This window comes from Triticum dicoccoides, chromosome 4A, assembly GCF_002162155.2.
Source record: "Triticum dicoccoides isolate Atlit2015 ecotype Zavitan chromosome 4A, WEW_v2.0, whole genome shotgun sequence".
Taxonomy (NCBI): Eukaryota; Viridiplantae; Streptophyta; class Magnoliopsida; order Poales; family Poaceae; genus Triticum; species Triticum dicoccoides.
The window spans coordinates 531,205,405-531,220,923 of NC_041386.1; positions in this window are offsets into that span (position 1 = coordinate 531,205,405).

The window sequence follows — 15,519 nt, forward strand, 5'->3', positions numbered from 1 at the left end:
GACCACTCCCGGTGATGACCGTAGTTTGAGGAGTTCATGTATTCACTATGTGTTAATGTTTTGGTCCGGTACTCTATTAAAAGGAGGCCTTAATATCTCTTAGTTTCCAATAGGACCCCGCTGTCACGGGAGGGTAGGACAAAAGATCATGCAAGTTCTTTCCCATAAGCATGTATGACTATATTTGGAATACATGCCTACATTACATTAATGAACTGGAGCTAGTTCTGTGTCACCCTAGGTTATGACTGTTACATGATGAACCGCATCCAACATAATTCTCTATCACCGGTCCAATGCCTACGAGCTTTCCATATATTGTTCTTCGCTTATTTACTTTTCTGTTGCTATTGTTACCATCACTACAAAACACCAAAAATATTACTTTTGCTACCATTACCTTTTACCACCGTTACCACTACTATCATATTACTTTGCTACTAAATACCTTGCTGCAGATATTAAGTTTCCAGGTGTGGTTGAATTGACAACTCAGCTGCTAATACTTGAGAATGTTCTTTGGCTCCCATTGTGTCGAATCAATACATTTGGGTTAAATACTCTACCCTCAAAAACTGTTGCGATTCCCTATACTTGTGGTTTATCAGGGTTAATCATAAGTGGGATGCTTGTCCAAGTAAGGACAGTACCCAAGCACCAGTCCACCCACATATCAAATTATCAAAGTACCGAACGCGAATCATATGAACGTGATGAAAACTAGCTTGACAATAATTCCCATGTGTCCTCGGGAGCGTTTTCCTTTATATAAGAGTTTGTCCAGGCTTGTCCTTTGCTACAAAAAGGATTGGGCCATCTTGCTGCACCTTATTTACTTTATTTACTTGTTACCCATTACAAATTACCTTATCACAAAACTATCTGTTACCAATAATTTCAGTGCTCGCAGAGAATACCTTAGTGAAAACTGCTTATCATTTCCTTCTGCTCCTCGTTGGGTTCAACACTCTTACTTATTGAAAGGACTACAATAGATCCCCTATACTTTCGAGTCATCAAGACTCTTTTCTGGCGCCGTTGCCGGGGAGTGAAGCTCCTTTGGTAGGTGGAATTGGTTAAGGAAAAATTTATATAGTGTGTTGAAATTTACTGTCACTTGTTACTATGGAACATAATCCTTTGAGGGGTTTGTTCGGGGTATCTTCACCCCGACCAGTAGAGCAAAGAGTTGCTCCTCAACCTACTAAACCTACTGAAAATGTTCACTTTGAAATTCCTTCGGGTATGATAGAGAAACTTCTAGCTAATACTTTCACAGGTGACGGAACATTACATCCCGATTTGCACCTAATCTATGTGGATGAAGTTTGTGGATTATTTAAGCTTGCAGGTATGCCCGAGGATGTTATCAAGAAGAAGGTCTTCCCTTTATCTTTGAAGGGATAGGCATTGACATGGTTTAGGCTATGTGATGATATGGGATCATGGAACTAGAACCGATTGAAATTGGAATTTCATCAGAAGTTTTATCCTATGCATCTTGTTCATCGTGATCGTAATTATATATATAATTTTTGGCCTCGCGAAGGAGAAAGCATCGCTCAAGCTTGGGGAAGGTTTAAGTTAATGTTATATTCATGCCCCAATCATGAGCTCTCAAAAGAAATGATTATTCAAAAAATTTATGCTCGACTTTCTCTCAGTAATCACTCCATGCTTACTTCTTGTACTAGATCTTTTATGATGAAGACTATTGAATTCAAAGGAGTTTATCGGAAAGAATTAAACACAACTCTGAAGATTGGGACCTCAACGAAGGTAAGGAGTCAGGTATAACACCTAAGTTTGATTGTGTTAAATCTTTTATGGATACCGATGCTTTCCGTGAATTTAGCACTAAATATGGACTTGACTCTGAGATATTAGCTTCTTTCTGTGAATCCTTTGCTACTCATGTTGACCTCCCTAAGGAGAAGTGGTTTAAATATAATCCTCCCATTGAAGTAAAAGTAGTTGCACCTATTAAAGTTGAAGAAAAGACTATCGCTTATAATGATCCTGTTGTTCCAACTGCTTATATTGAGAAACCACCTTTCCCTCTTAGAATAAAGGATCATGCTAAAGCTTCAACTGTGGTTAACAAAAGTAATATTAAGACACCTAAACCGCCTGAGCAAATTAAAGTTGAACCTAGTGTTGCTATGGTTAAAGATCTCTTGGCCGATAATATTGATGGGTATGCTATTTACTTCTGCAATGAATCTACTAGAATTGCTAGACCTGATACTAAAAATAAACATAGACCTATTGTAGTCATGCCCGTTATTTCTATTAAAATAGGAGATCATTGCTATCATGGCTTATGCGATATGGGTGCTAGTGCAAGTGCAATACCTCATTCCTTATACAAAGAAATTATGCATGATATTGCACCTGCTGAGATAGAAGAGATTGATGTTACAATTAAGCTTGCCAATAGAGATACTATTTCACCAGTTGGGATTGTTAGAGATGTTGAAGTCTTGTGTGGGAAAGTTAAATATGCTGCTGATTTTCTTGTTCTTGGTCCCCCACAAGCTGACTTTTGTCCCATTATATTTGGTAGACCCTTCTTCAATACTGCTAATGCTAAGATAGACTGCAATAAGGATATTGTTTCTGTTGGTTTAGGCGATATATCTCATGAGTTTAATTTTGCCAAATTTCGTAGACAACCCCATGATAAAGAATTGCCTAGTAAAGATGAAATTATTGGTCTTGCTTCTATTGCCGTGCCTCCTAGTGATCCTTTAGAACAATATTTGCTAGACCATGAAAATGATTTGTTTATGAATGAAAGAAGGGAAATAGACGAAGCATTCTTTAAACACGGACCTATCTTGAAACACAACTTGCCTGTTGAAATCTTAGGGGATCCCTCTCCACCTAAGGGTGATCCTGTATTTGAGCTTAAACCTTTACCTGATACTCTTAAATATGCTTATCTTGATGAGAAAGAGATATATCCTGTTATTATTAGTGCTAACCTTTCAGAGCATGAAGAAAAAAAATTATTGAAAACTCTGAAGAAGCACCATGCTGCTATTGGATATACTCTTGATGATCTTAAGGGCATTAGTCCCACTCTATGCCAGCACAAAATAAAACTGGAGAAAGACGCTAAACCAGTTGTTGATCACCAATGAAGGTTAAATCCTAAGATGAAAGAAGTGGTAAGAAAAGAAATACTAAAGCTTCTGGAGGCAGGTATAATTTACCCCATTGCTGATAGTCAGTGGGTAAGTCCTTTCCATTGTGTCCCTAAGAAGGGAGGTATTACTATTGTTCCTAATGGTAAAGATGAATTGATCCCACAAAGAATTGTTACAGGTTATAGAATGGTAATTGATTTCCACAAATAAAATAAAGCTACTAAAAAGGATCATTACCCTTTACCTTTTATTGATCAAATTCTAGAAAGATCATCCAAGCATACACATTTTTGCTTTTTAGATGGTTATTCTGGTTTCTCTCAAATACTTGTGTCAAAAGAGGATCAAGAAAGGACAACTTTTACTTGCCCTTTCGGTACATTTGCTTATAGACGTATGCCTTTTGGTTTATGTAATGCACCTGCTACCTTTCAAGATGTATGATGATACGTCTCCGTCGTATCTATAATTTTTGATTGTTCCATGCCAATATTATTGAACTTTCATATACTTTTGGCAACTTTTTATACTATTTTTGGGACTAACATATTGATCCAGTGCCTAGTGCCAGTTCCTGTTTGTTGCATGTTTTTTGTTTCGCGGAATATCCATATCAAACGGAGTCCAAACGGGATAAAAACTGACAGAGATTTTTTTGGAATATATATGATTTTTGGGAAGAAAAATCCATGCAAGACGGTGCCCGAGGTGTCCACGAGGCAGGGGCGTGCCTGCCCCCCTGGGCGCGCCCTTGACCCTCGTGGGCCACCCGTAAGGTGGTTGATGCCCTTCTTTCGCTGCAAGAAAGCTAATATCCGGATAGAGATCGCGCTAAAATTTCATCCCAATCGGAGTTACGGATCTCCGGGAATATAAGAAACGGTGAAAGGGAAGAATCTGAGAACGCAGAAACAGAGAGAGACAGAGAGACAGATCCAATCTCGGAGGGGCTCTCGCCCCTCCCGTGCCATGGAGGCCATGGACTAGAGGGGAAGCCCTTCTCCCATCTAGGGAGGAGGTCAAGGAAGAAGAAGAAGGTGGGGCTCTCTCCCCCTCGCTTCCGGTGGCACCGCAGTGCCACCGGGGGCCATCATCATCACCGCGATCTACACCAACACCTGCGCCATCTTCACCAACATCTCCATCACCTTCCCCCCTCTATCTACAGCGGTCCACTCTCCCGCAACCCGATGTACCCTCTACTTGAACATGGTGCTTTATGCTTCATATTATTATCCAATGATGTGTTGCCATCCTATGATGTCTGAGTAGATTTTTGTTGTCCTATCGGTGGTTGATGAATTGCTATGATTGATTTAATTTGCTTGTGGTTATGTTGATGTCCTTTGGTGCCCATCATATGATTGCGCGCGTGGATCACACCCTAGGGTTAGTTGTATCTTGATAGGACTATGTATTGGAGGGCAAGAGTGACATAAGCTTCAACCTAGCATACAAATTGATGCATACGGGATTGAAGTGGGACCAATATACCTTAATGTTATGGTTGGGGTTTAACTTAATGAACATTAGTAGTTGCGGATGCTTGCTAATAGTTCCAATCATAAGTGCATAGAATTCCAAGTCAGGGATGGCATGCTAGCAGTGGCCTCTCCCACATAATACTTGCTATCGGTCTAGTAAAGTAGTCAATTGCTTAGGGGCAATTTCGCAACTCCTAGCACCACTTTTACACACTCGCTATATTTACTTTATTGTTTCTTTATCTAAACAGCCCCTACTTTTTATTTATGGACTCTTTATTATCTTGCAAACCTATCTAACAACACCTACAAAGTACTTCTAGTTTCATACTTGTTCTAGGTAAAGCGAACGTCAAGTGTGCGTAGAGTTGTATCGGTGCTCGATAGAACTTGAGGGAATATTTGTTCTACCTTTAGCTCCTCGTTGGGTTAGACACTCTTACTTATTGAAAACTATTGCGATCCCCTATACTTGTGGGTTATCATATGACTGCTATATTCTCTGACTTTTATGAAAAGATCGTTGAGGTATTCATGGATGATTTCTCCGTTTATGGGACTTCTTTTGATGATTGCTTAAGAAACCTTGATCGAGTTTTGCAGAGATGTGAAGAAACTAATCTTGTCTTGAATTGGGAGAAATGCCACTTTATGGTTAATGAAGGTATTGTCTTAGGGCATAAAATTTCTGAAAGAGGTATTGAAGTCGATAAAGCTAAAGTTGATGCTATTGAAAAGATGTCGTGTCCTAAGGACATTAAAGGTATAAGAAGTTTCCTTGGTCATTCCAGTTTTTATAGGAGGTTCATTAAGGACTTCTCTAAAATTTCTCGGCCTCTGACTAATCTCTTACAAAAAGATGTTCCCTTTATCTTTGATGATGATTGTGCAGAAGCATTTGAAATACTTAAGAAAGCTTTGATTTCTCCACCTATTGTTCAGCCTCCTAATTGGAATTTACCATTTGAAATATTGTGCGATGCTAGTGATTATGTTGTAGGGGTTGTTCTAGGACAAAGAGTTGATAAGAAATTAAATGTTATTCAATGTGCTAGTAAAACTCTAGACAGTGCCCAAAGAAATTATGCTACTACTCAAAAAGAATTTTTAGCAGTTGTATTTGCTTGTGATAAGTTCAGACCTTATATTTTTGATTCTAAAGTAACTGTTCACACTGATCATGCTGCTATTAAATATCTTATGGAAAAGAAAGATGCTAAACCTAGACTTATTAGATGGTTTCTCTTGCTTCAAGAGTTTGATTTGCATATTATTGATAGAAAGGGAGTTGAGAACCCCGTTGCAGACAACTTGTCTAGGTTAGAAAATGTTCTTGATGACCCACTACCTATTGATGATAGCTTTCCTGATGAACAATTAGCTGTCATAAACGCTTCTCATACTGCTCCATGGAATGCTGATTATGCTAATTACATTGTTGCTAAATTTATACCACCTAGTTTCACATACCAGCAAAAGAAAAAGTTCTTCTATGATTTAAGACATTACTTATGGGATGACCCACACCTTTATAAAGAATAAGTAGATGGTGTTATTAGACGTTGTGTACCTGAGCATGAATAGGAATAGATCCTACGCAAGTGTCACTCCGAGGCTTATGGAGGACACCATGCTGGAGATAGAACTGCACATAAGGTATTGCAATCCAGTTTTTATTGGCCTACTCTCTTCAAGGATGCCCATAAGTTTGTTTTGTCTTGTGATGAATGTCAAAGAATTGGTAATATTAGTAGACATCAAGAAATGCCTATGAATTATTCACTTGTTATTGAACCATTTGATGTTTGGGGCTTTGATTATATGGGACCGTTTCCTTCCTCTAATGGGTATACACATATTTTAGTTGCTGTTGATTATGTTACTAAGTGGGTAGAAGCTATTCCAACTAGTAGTGTTGATCATAACACCTCTATTAAGATGCTTAAAGAAGTTATTTTTCCAAGATTTGGAGTCCCTATATACTTAATGACTGATGGTGGTTCACATTTTATTCATGGTGCCTTTCGTAAAATGCCTGCTAAGTATGATGTTAATCATAGAATTGCATCTCCTTATCACCCACAGTCTAGTGGTCAAGTAGAATTGATTAATAGAGAACTTAAATTAATTTTGCAAAATACTATTAATAGATCTAGAAAGAATTGGTCCAAGAAACTTGATCATGCATTATGGGCCTATAGAACTGCATATAAAAATCATATGTGTATGTCTCCGTATAAAATGGTTTATGGTAAAGCATGTCACTTACCTCTTTAACTAGAACATAAAGCATATTGGGCCATTAAAGAGCTCAATTATGATTTCAAACTTGCCGGTGAGAGGAGGTTGTTTGACATTAGCTCACTTGATGAATGGAGAACCCATGCTTATGAGAATGCCAAACTGTTTAAAGAAAAAGTTAAAAGATGGCATGATAAAAGGATACAAAAGTGTGAGTTTAATGTAGGTGATCATGTATTGTTATACAACTCTCGTTTAAGATTTTTTTGCAGGAAAACTCCTCTCTAAATGGGAAGGTCCTTACGTCATCGAGGAGATCTATCGTTCTCGGTGCCATAAAAATCAAAAACTTCGAAGGCACAAATCCGAGGGTGGTGAATGGTCAAAGAATCAAACATTATATCTCAGGTAATCCCATAAATGTTGAAACTAATGTTATTGAAACCGTAACCCCGGAGGAATACATAATGGACACTTTCCAGAACGTTTCAGACTCCGAAAAGGAATAGGTACGTGGTACGGTAAGCAAACCGACTCCAAAACAGTTCTAATGGCAATTTTTCTTCGTTTTGGAATATTTAAGAAAATAGGAAAATAAGAAGCATTCCGGAAAGGACACGAGGCTTCCACGAGGGTGGAGGGCGCACCCTACCCCCTGGGCGTGCCCCCTGCCTCGTGGACACCTCGTGTGCCCTCCGGACTCCGTTTTCTTGCACGATACTTCTTTTGGTCGGTAAAAATTTATTATATAATCTCCCGAAGGTTTGACCACCGTATCATGCAAATATCCTCTGTCTTTGTTTTGATTTGTTTATGCTGCAAATTTAGGGCAAGATGTCTTCTCAAGAGTCGTCGGGGAGAGTCGGGTGTCTCATCCGACACCTGGGCCAAGAGCAAACAACAATGCTGACCACTTTGGGCCATCAACTGAGGAAGAGATGGAGGCCGATTTGAAAAGGATAGATGCCATGGAGGAGGATGAAGAAGTTACTTCTCATTTCCGAGCGGGATTCACTATGGGGGAACTACAGAGCTCGACTATTCCAAACTCGGTCATCCCTTCCAATGTTAGATTTCTTTCTTATGAAAATATGAAAAAGAGTGTTACTTGTTCTCTAGCAGCTATGCAACATCCTTGGGTGAAAGGAGCTTTAGCCATCACGGGCAAGCTCCGTAAGGAAATAATGGACCTCAAGCAGCAAGTCAATAAGCTCGAGGAATAGAATCGTATCCTGAAGGGCATCATCGCCAAGAATATCACATCACCACCCGCGAAGAAGGAGACATAAACACACGGGTATGGGCACTCCCCTTGGCAACTGCCAAGCTTGGGGGAGTGCCCCTGTATCGTATCACCATCACTTCTATCTTTACCGTTTTTCTTAGTTTGATCCTTTTGGTTATATCTTGATCTAGTAGAATAAAGTTTTAGTATGATCTAGTTTTGAGTTTTGCTTTATGATCCCTCTATGTAATCGAGTCCGTAAGCTATATATAATAAAGATTAGTGTCGAGTCAAGGGCTTGATTATCTTACTATGATCTTGAGGGAATAAAATAAAAGAGAAATAATAAAAAGGAATAAAGGGATCAAGTGGGTCTTATGGAGAGTAATGACTTCACATATAAAGAGTATGGTGAATAAAATTTGTTGAGAGTCGACAAACATAGTTTTGGTCATCATTGCAATTAATATGAAGTAATAAAGAAAGAGAGGTTTTCACATATAAATATACTATCTTGGACATCTTTTATGATTCTGAGCACTCATTAAAATATGACATGCTAAAGAGTTGACGTTGGACAAGGAAGACAACGTAATGGGTTATGTTTTCTTGCATATGAGATAAATTATATTGTCATGGATCATCCAACATGTTGAGCTTGCCTTTCCCTCTCATGCTAGCAAAATTCTTTGCACCAAGTAGAGATACTACTTGTGCTTCCAAATATCCTTAAACCTAGTTTTGCCATGAGAGTCCACCATATCTACCTATGGATTGAGTAAGATCCTTCAAGTAAGTTGTCATCGTTGCAAGCAATAAAAAATGCTCTCTAAATATGTATGACTTATTAGTGTGGAGATAATAAGCTTTATACGACCTTGTGATGTGGAAGAAATAAAAGCGATGGACTGCATAATAAAGGTCCATACCACAAGTGGCAATATAAAGTGACGTTCTTTCGCATTAAGATTTTGTGCATCCAACCATAAAAGCACATGACAACCTCTGCTTTGCTCTGCGAAGGGCTTATCTTTTATTCTTGTCTTATACTTCATGCAAGAGTCACGGTGATCTTCACCTTTCCTTTTTACATTTTATACTTTGGCAAGCACAATGTGTTGGAAAGATCCTGATATATATGGCTAATTGGATGTGAGTTTTCATGAACTATTATTGTTGACATTACCCTTGAGGTAAAAAGTTGGGAGGCAAAAATATAAGCCCCTATCTTTCTCTGTGTCCGATTAAAACTTCATAACCATAAACATCACGTGAGTGTTAGCAATTGTGAAACACTAAATGATGGTTGAGTATGTGGACTTGCTGAGAAGCTCTTATATTGACTCTTTCCTATGTTATGATAAATTGCGATTGCTTCAATGACTGAGATTATAGTTTGTTTGTTTTCACTGAAGTTTCTGATTCATACTTGAGTATGTGAATGAATTGTTACTTTAGCATAAGAGATCATATGACAATATATATATATATATATATATATATATATATATATATATATATATATATATATATATATGTTGCTGTTCTAATAATGATCATGATGCCCGCATGTCCATATTTTATTTTATCGACACCTCTATCTCTAAACATGTGGACATATTTTTCGATTTCGGCTTTCGCTTGAGGACAAGCGAGGTCTAAGCTTGGGGGAGTTGATACATCCATTTTGCATCATGCTTTTATATCAATATTTATTGCATTATGGGTTGTTATTACACATTATGTCACAATACTTATGCCTTTTCTCTCTTATTTTACAAGGTTTATATGAAGAGGGGGAATGCCGGCAGCTGGAATTCTGGGCTGGAAACGGAGCAAATATTAGAGACCTATTCTGCACATCTCCAAAAGTCGTCAAACTCCACTGGAATTATTTTCAAAATATATAAAAAATATTGGGCGAAAGAAGTACCAGAGGGGGCCACCCACCGTCCACGAGGGTGGCTGGCGCGCCCTACCCCCTGGCGTGCCCCCTACCTCGTGGGCCCCTACTGGCCCTCTGATGCCCATCTTTGGCTATATGGAGTCTTTCGTCGAGGAAAAAATCATAAGCTAGCTCACGGGATGAAACTCTGCCGCCACGAGGCGGAACCTTGGCGAAACCAATCTAGGGCTCCGGCGGAGCTGTTCTACCGGGGAAACTTCCCTCCTGGAAGGGGAAATCATCACCATCGTCATCACCAACGATCTTCTCATCGGGAGGGGGTCAATCTCCATCAACATCTTCACCAATACCATCTCATCTCAAACCCTAGTTCATCTCTTGTATCGAATCTTTGTATCCAAACCTTAGATTGGTACCTGTGGGTTGCTGGTAGTGTTGATTACTCCTTGTAGTTGATGCTAGTTGGTTTACTTGGTCGAATATCATATGTTAAGATCCATTGTGCATATTAATACCCCTCTAATTATGAACATGAATATGATTTGTGAGTAGTTACGTTTGTTCCTGAGGACATGGGAGAAGTCTTGCTATAAGTAGTCATGTGAATTTGGTATTCGTTCGATATTTTGATGAGATGTATGTTGTCTTTCCTCTAGTGGTGTCATGTGAACGTCGACTACATGACACTTCACCACTGTTTGGGCCTAGAGGAAGGCATTGGGAAGTAATAAGTAGATGATGGGTTGCTAGAGTGACAGAAGCTTAAACCCTAGTTTATGCGTTGCTTGGTAAGGGGCTGATTTGGATCCATATGTTTCATGCTATGGTTAGGTTTACCTTAATACTTCTGTTGTAGTTGCGGATGGTTGCAATAGGGGTTAATCATAAGTGGGATGCTTGTCCAAGTAAGGACAATACCCAAGCACCGGTCCACCCACATATCAAATTATCAAAGTACTGAACGTGAATCATATGAACGTGATGATAACTAGCTTGACGATAATTCCCATGTGTCCCTAGGAGTGTTTTCCTTCATATAAGAGTTTGTCCAGGCTTGTCCTTTGCTACAAAAAGGATTGGGCCATATTTCTGCACCTTATTTACTTTATTTACTTGTTACCCGTTACAAATTACCTTATCACAAAACTATCTATTACCGATAATTTCAGTGCTTGCAAAGAATACCTTACTGAAAACTGCTTATCATTTCCTTCTGCTCCTCGTTGGGTTCGATACTCTTACTTATTGAAAGGACTACGATAGATCCCCTATACTTGTGGGTCATCAAACTCACTGATCGACTAACAAACATTGTCGAAAGATTACGTCAGTGAGGAATAACTAATATCACTGATATAGATGTTGTCAACAAGCTTTTGACTGCACGTGATGAATCCTTCCACTTTATTGTGTCTGAAATCAAGCAAAGACATGACAATGAAGAGCTTCACTATGTTGAGGTCATGACACTGCTGTCCATTCTTGAAGAAAAGATGGAGTTGGAAAATGCCAATCAGGAATCTTCTTTAGAAAACGAAGGAGAAATTTTCTCACATTATGGCAATTCTAAAGAAGAAGAAGATGTCAAAAATCAACACACCATCACTCAAGAACTTGAAATGCTCACACAAAGTCTAAGTGGTATAAAGGGATACAATCTCTATCTCGTCAATGATGAAGAGTTTCATGTACCAGAATCATCGAGAAGATGATTGTCTCCGAAAGACATGAAGTGCTTCAAGTGGAAATTATACGGTCATGTCATCACCGATTGCCCTGGCTGGGAAGGAAAACCCAGCAGCAGATGGAAATACCTTCATTGTAGTGGTTTCACTCGAATGGATCATCATACTAAGCTCTTGAAGGAAAATGTATCTCCATCATGTTCTTTGATGAGACCAGTCACTCACGTGAAAGCCAGATCTATCATTGAATCAAATATGAAGAGAATCTCTCGGCTGAACAGAGCTTGTGCTGATCTAACAATGGACTCTGAAGAAGAAGCCACTGATACTGATTCAGATGATGAAGAATTCTACCAAAAGAGTGGGAGAAGCAAGGCCTATGTTGCCATTGAATCATCGGAGAATATCAGTAAATCAGATACTGATGATGATGCCTCGTTATGATGATTCAAGCAATGACGAACTAACCGCCTTCTGTCTCATGGAAAAATCTTCTAAGGACCAGGTATATGCAAAACACCAAAGATCCATGAAGGAAATTCTCCAAAATATATAACCTATGCCAAGCTAGTTAAGACAGCTAAATCTCAACATGATGAACTTGAAATGCTTGACAGAAATCTCAAGAAAACTAAAGGATTACTGGTCGAAGAGATGGAGAAGAATCAAAAGTTGATTGAAGAGCAAGATGCTTTTTCATCAACTATTGATAATCTTACCATTCGATATGACTCACTTGCAGTTGACTACGAGAGTTTGTCCAATGAACTCCTTAACAGGAATCAAGAACTCGTGTCACTAGAAGAGTCTCATAACGAGCTGGCTTTAGAAAAAGCTTCTCTCTTTGTCGAGCAATCTGTTCAACTTCCTAATGATTTTGTACCCCCATGCTTAACTTGCCTAGAATGTACAATGCAGATTCTCATGTTGTGAAAGAAAATATAACTACTACTATAAATGGTACTACTAATCCCTCTTCCAAGGATTTTGCTGCTGTTACTGAAGAAAATTGCAGGTTAAAAGGCCTTCTTGAGACTGGAATGCTAAGGAGCCTGAAAGGGCATCAAATCTTATGTGATGTGCTCAAGAAGTCTATTCTTCATAAATATCCTCAGAAGGAAGGATTAGGTTTTGAAAAGAAGCTTAATGTGGATGGATCATACTGGACACCCAAACAATATCCTCGCACGACGTGGATTCGTGCAAAGAGTATAATCCTAGAAACTGAAACTCTATCTAGTTATCTATCACCCATTCCTGTTGATATTGAGGAGTCAATTGAATCGAGCTACAAACTCTTTAAATAACATAATGGTAAGGTTTTCACTCGATATGTTGGAACTAACTGCAGGACAGGTTCACCCAAGGCAAATCTGGGTAAATAAAAGTACCATTGAAAATATATCTGTCGCTGCTAACATGACTCTATAGGATGATTCTCCTCAAGGAAATGGCCATCATTCTCAGCCTAATCGAATGCCTCTCTCGACTGATTATCACCCTCAAGTGCATCAGAGGGAGTACATGCGTACATCTTCAAATCATTACACTCACATATCTGGAAACAACTTTAATGCCTACTCATATGATTATCATCATAGTACACAGGTATCTCGCAGAACACTCCGAAGAAACATTCCAAGCCAGGCGAAGCAAATGAGATCCTCACCTCCCACACGGATGTGGGTTGTGATGAAGAACTAATCGGCTCTTGCAGGAAACGCCCTCAAGGACATTTCATTCTCATCTAATGCCCTGAGTCCAATTATTGTTGGTGCTTTCGTATTCTCTGGTTTCATTCGAAGTGTTTGTTCTTTCTCCTTCAGTTTTTATTGTGTTTTCGATCGGTTCTTTATCTGGATTTTGCTTGGTCCTTCGTCTTACAAACATGCACCTTGTTCTGAAGAAGATTTCCCTCCGACGTCCTTGGTCGTGAATCAAATCATCTTCAACATTTTTATCTTTTTGGCGCTTGTCCTTCCTCAAACCTCGACATTCAGTTCAATTACCGAGATTTTCACTAGAAACGGTTGACGCGTGCCCATGATCTCGTGTTCGTGATCTCATCCGTTGAATGTGGAACGTCCTAGATTTTTCGTCCGTAGATTTCGGAGTGGGTGGTTTCTCCCTCAGGCTATATAAACCCCCCTTCCGGGTCATCTACTTCCTTAGTTTCCTCTCTGTTCCGCCTCAACCTCTCCTCCCACACTCCGTCCAAGCCCGATCTCGAAGCAGCATTGATGTCAAGCATCGCCGTGTAATTCCGGCGAAGCTCCGTCACCGTTGGTCATGCCAGTGCGGTAACTCTCCTCATCCGTGCTGCTGTAGTCGATCTGTTTCGCCAAGTTAGGGCATTCAGATCTAGGACTTTCCCTATTCCTTCTTGTTCTAGGGTAGTTCATCTCGTCACCTTTTATGTCATGTTATTTCTCTAGTGGTAGATCTGTAAGTTTCACTAAGATATGACATTTATGGTTTGTAGTTGTTCCTCGTACTAGTCTCTTGATCTAGGGTTCACTGTATGCTCTTCAAAAAGATTAGAGGATTGGATATGCCATCTTTTGACATACTGCCATTTACTCGACGATATCTTGCTAGTGCATACCTTGAATCCCTTGTTTCTTCCTAAAAACCGTCTGTTTTGAGTTAAAATTTTCTTTGTGCATGCTTGTGACTTCTTCTGTGTTTTTATTTTGAACTTGTTTTTCTTCTCATGAGTGGTCATGGCAAATAGCTCGGATGAGTATTGTGGTTTAGAGGAAGAAATCCCTCAGCAGCCAAGGGTGGCTGACAAAGGAAAAGTGGTCGAACGAAAATCAGTAAAGCCACCAAGAGTGCCGAAGAAAAATGCCGAATCAGAATCTGCTGATGAAGTTGATGATGATATTCCCACATCTCATAGTCAACCAGAGAATGAGCTAGTTACAGACTCCAAAATCATGTTCTGTGATGGAAATCCCAAGAAGGGTGGCCAAGGTAGAGAAAGGAATACTGCGGCCGAAATGTCTGATCAGGAAATGTACAGGAGTCCACCTGGTGTGGAAACTGCTCAAGAGAGGACCAACAGACTGCAAAAGATTCATCGTCACTAGGTGAAGAAATGGTTCCACTATGAGAACGTCCGAAAGAAATACTAGATATTGTTTACATTCACTCCACCCTGGAATGATTGCATTGGAGAAGGGTGCCTAGGGCAGGATGATGAAAAAGTAAGGCCAGCACCTCCTCCCAACGGTCATGTCGATTCCTTGAAAACCATAGCTGATATTCCTGAAGAAGTTGCAAAGAGGGAAAAGGCAAAGGCTAAGCGTGAGGGTAGACTTGTGAAGAAAAATCAATTAGAACAGCGGAATGTTGAGTTAACTCAACAAGATGTTCAGGAGAAGGAGGAAAGGGCATATGCCCAAAAAGAGAAGAGGAAGAGGAAGTCTATTTCTCCTCGAGCTCTGAAGAAGAAGTCTGTTGCAAGTAAATCTAGAAAAGTTGCATCTGCCTTGTCTGATGATGAATCTTTTGATGATAATGCTGACAAAGAAATTCCCATGTATGATCAACGAGCGTTGCTCGATAAGCCATACCAAACTCCATCACAAGCCAAGAATTCAGCACCCGTGAGATCTTCACCAAGGCTTGCACCCATCCCCTCAGATAAACCTTCGGGTTTTGCTGCCCCAGTGGCAAAGAGAAAGTTGATTACAGATGAAAAAGCTGCGGCTTCTACCACGAAGGCGAAGAAAAGCATTCCTGCTTCCACAGAGGAATATGATTTTGATCTTATATTCAACATCATTGAAGGTGCTTCCTATGATGCAAATCCTGCTGAGTT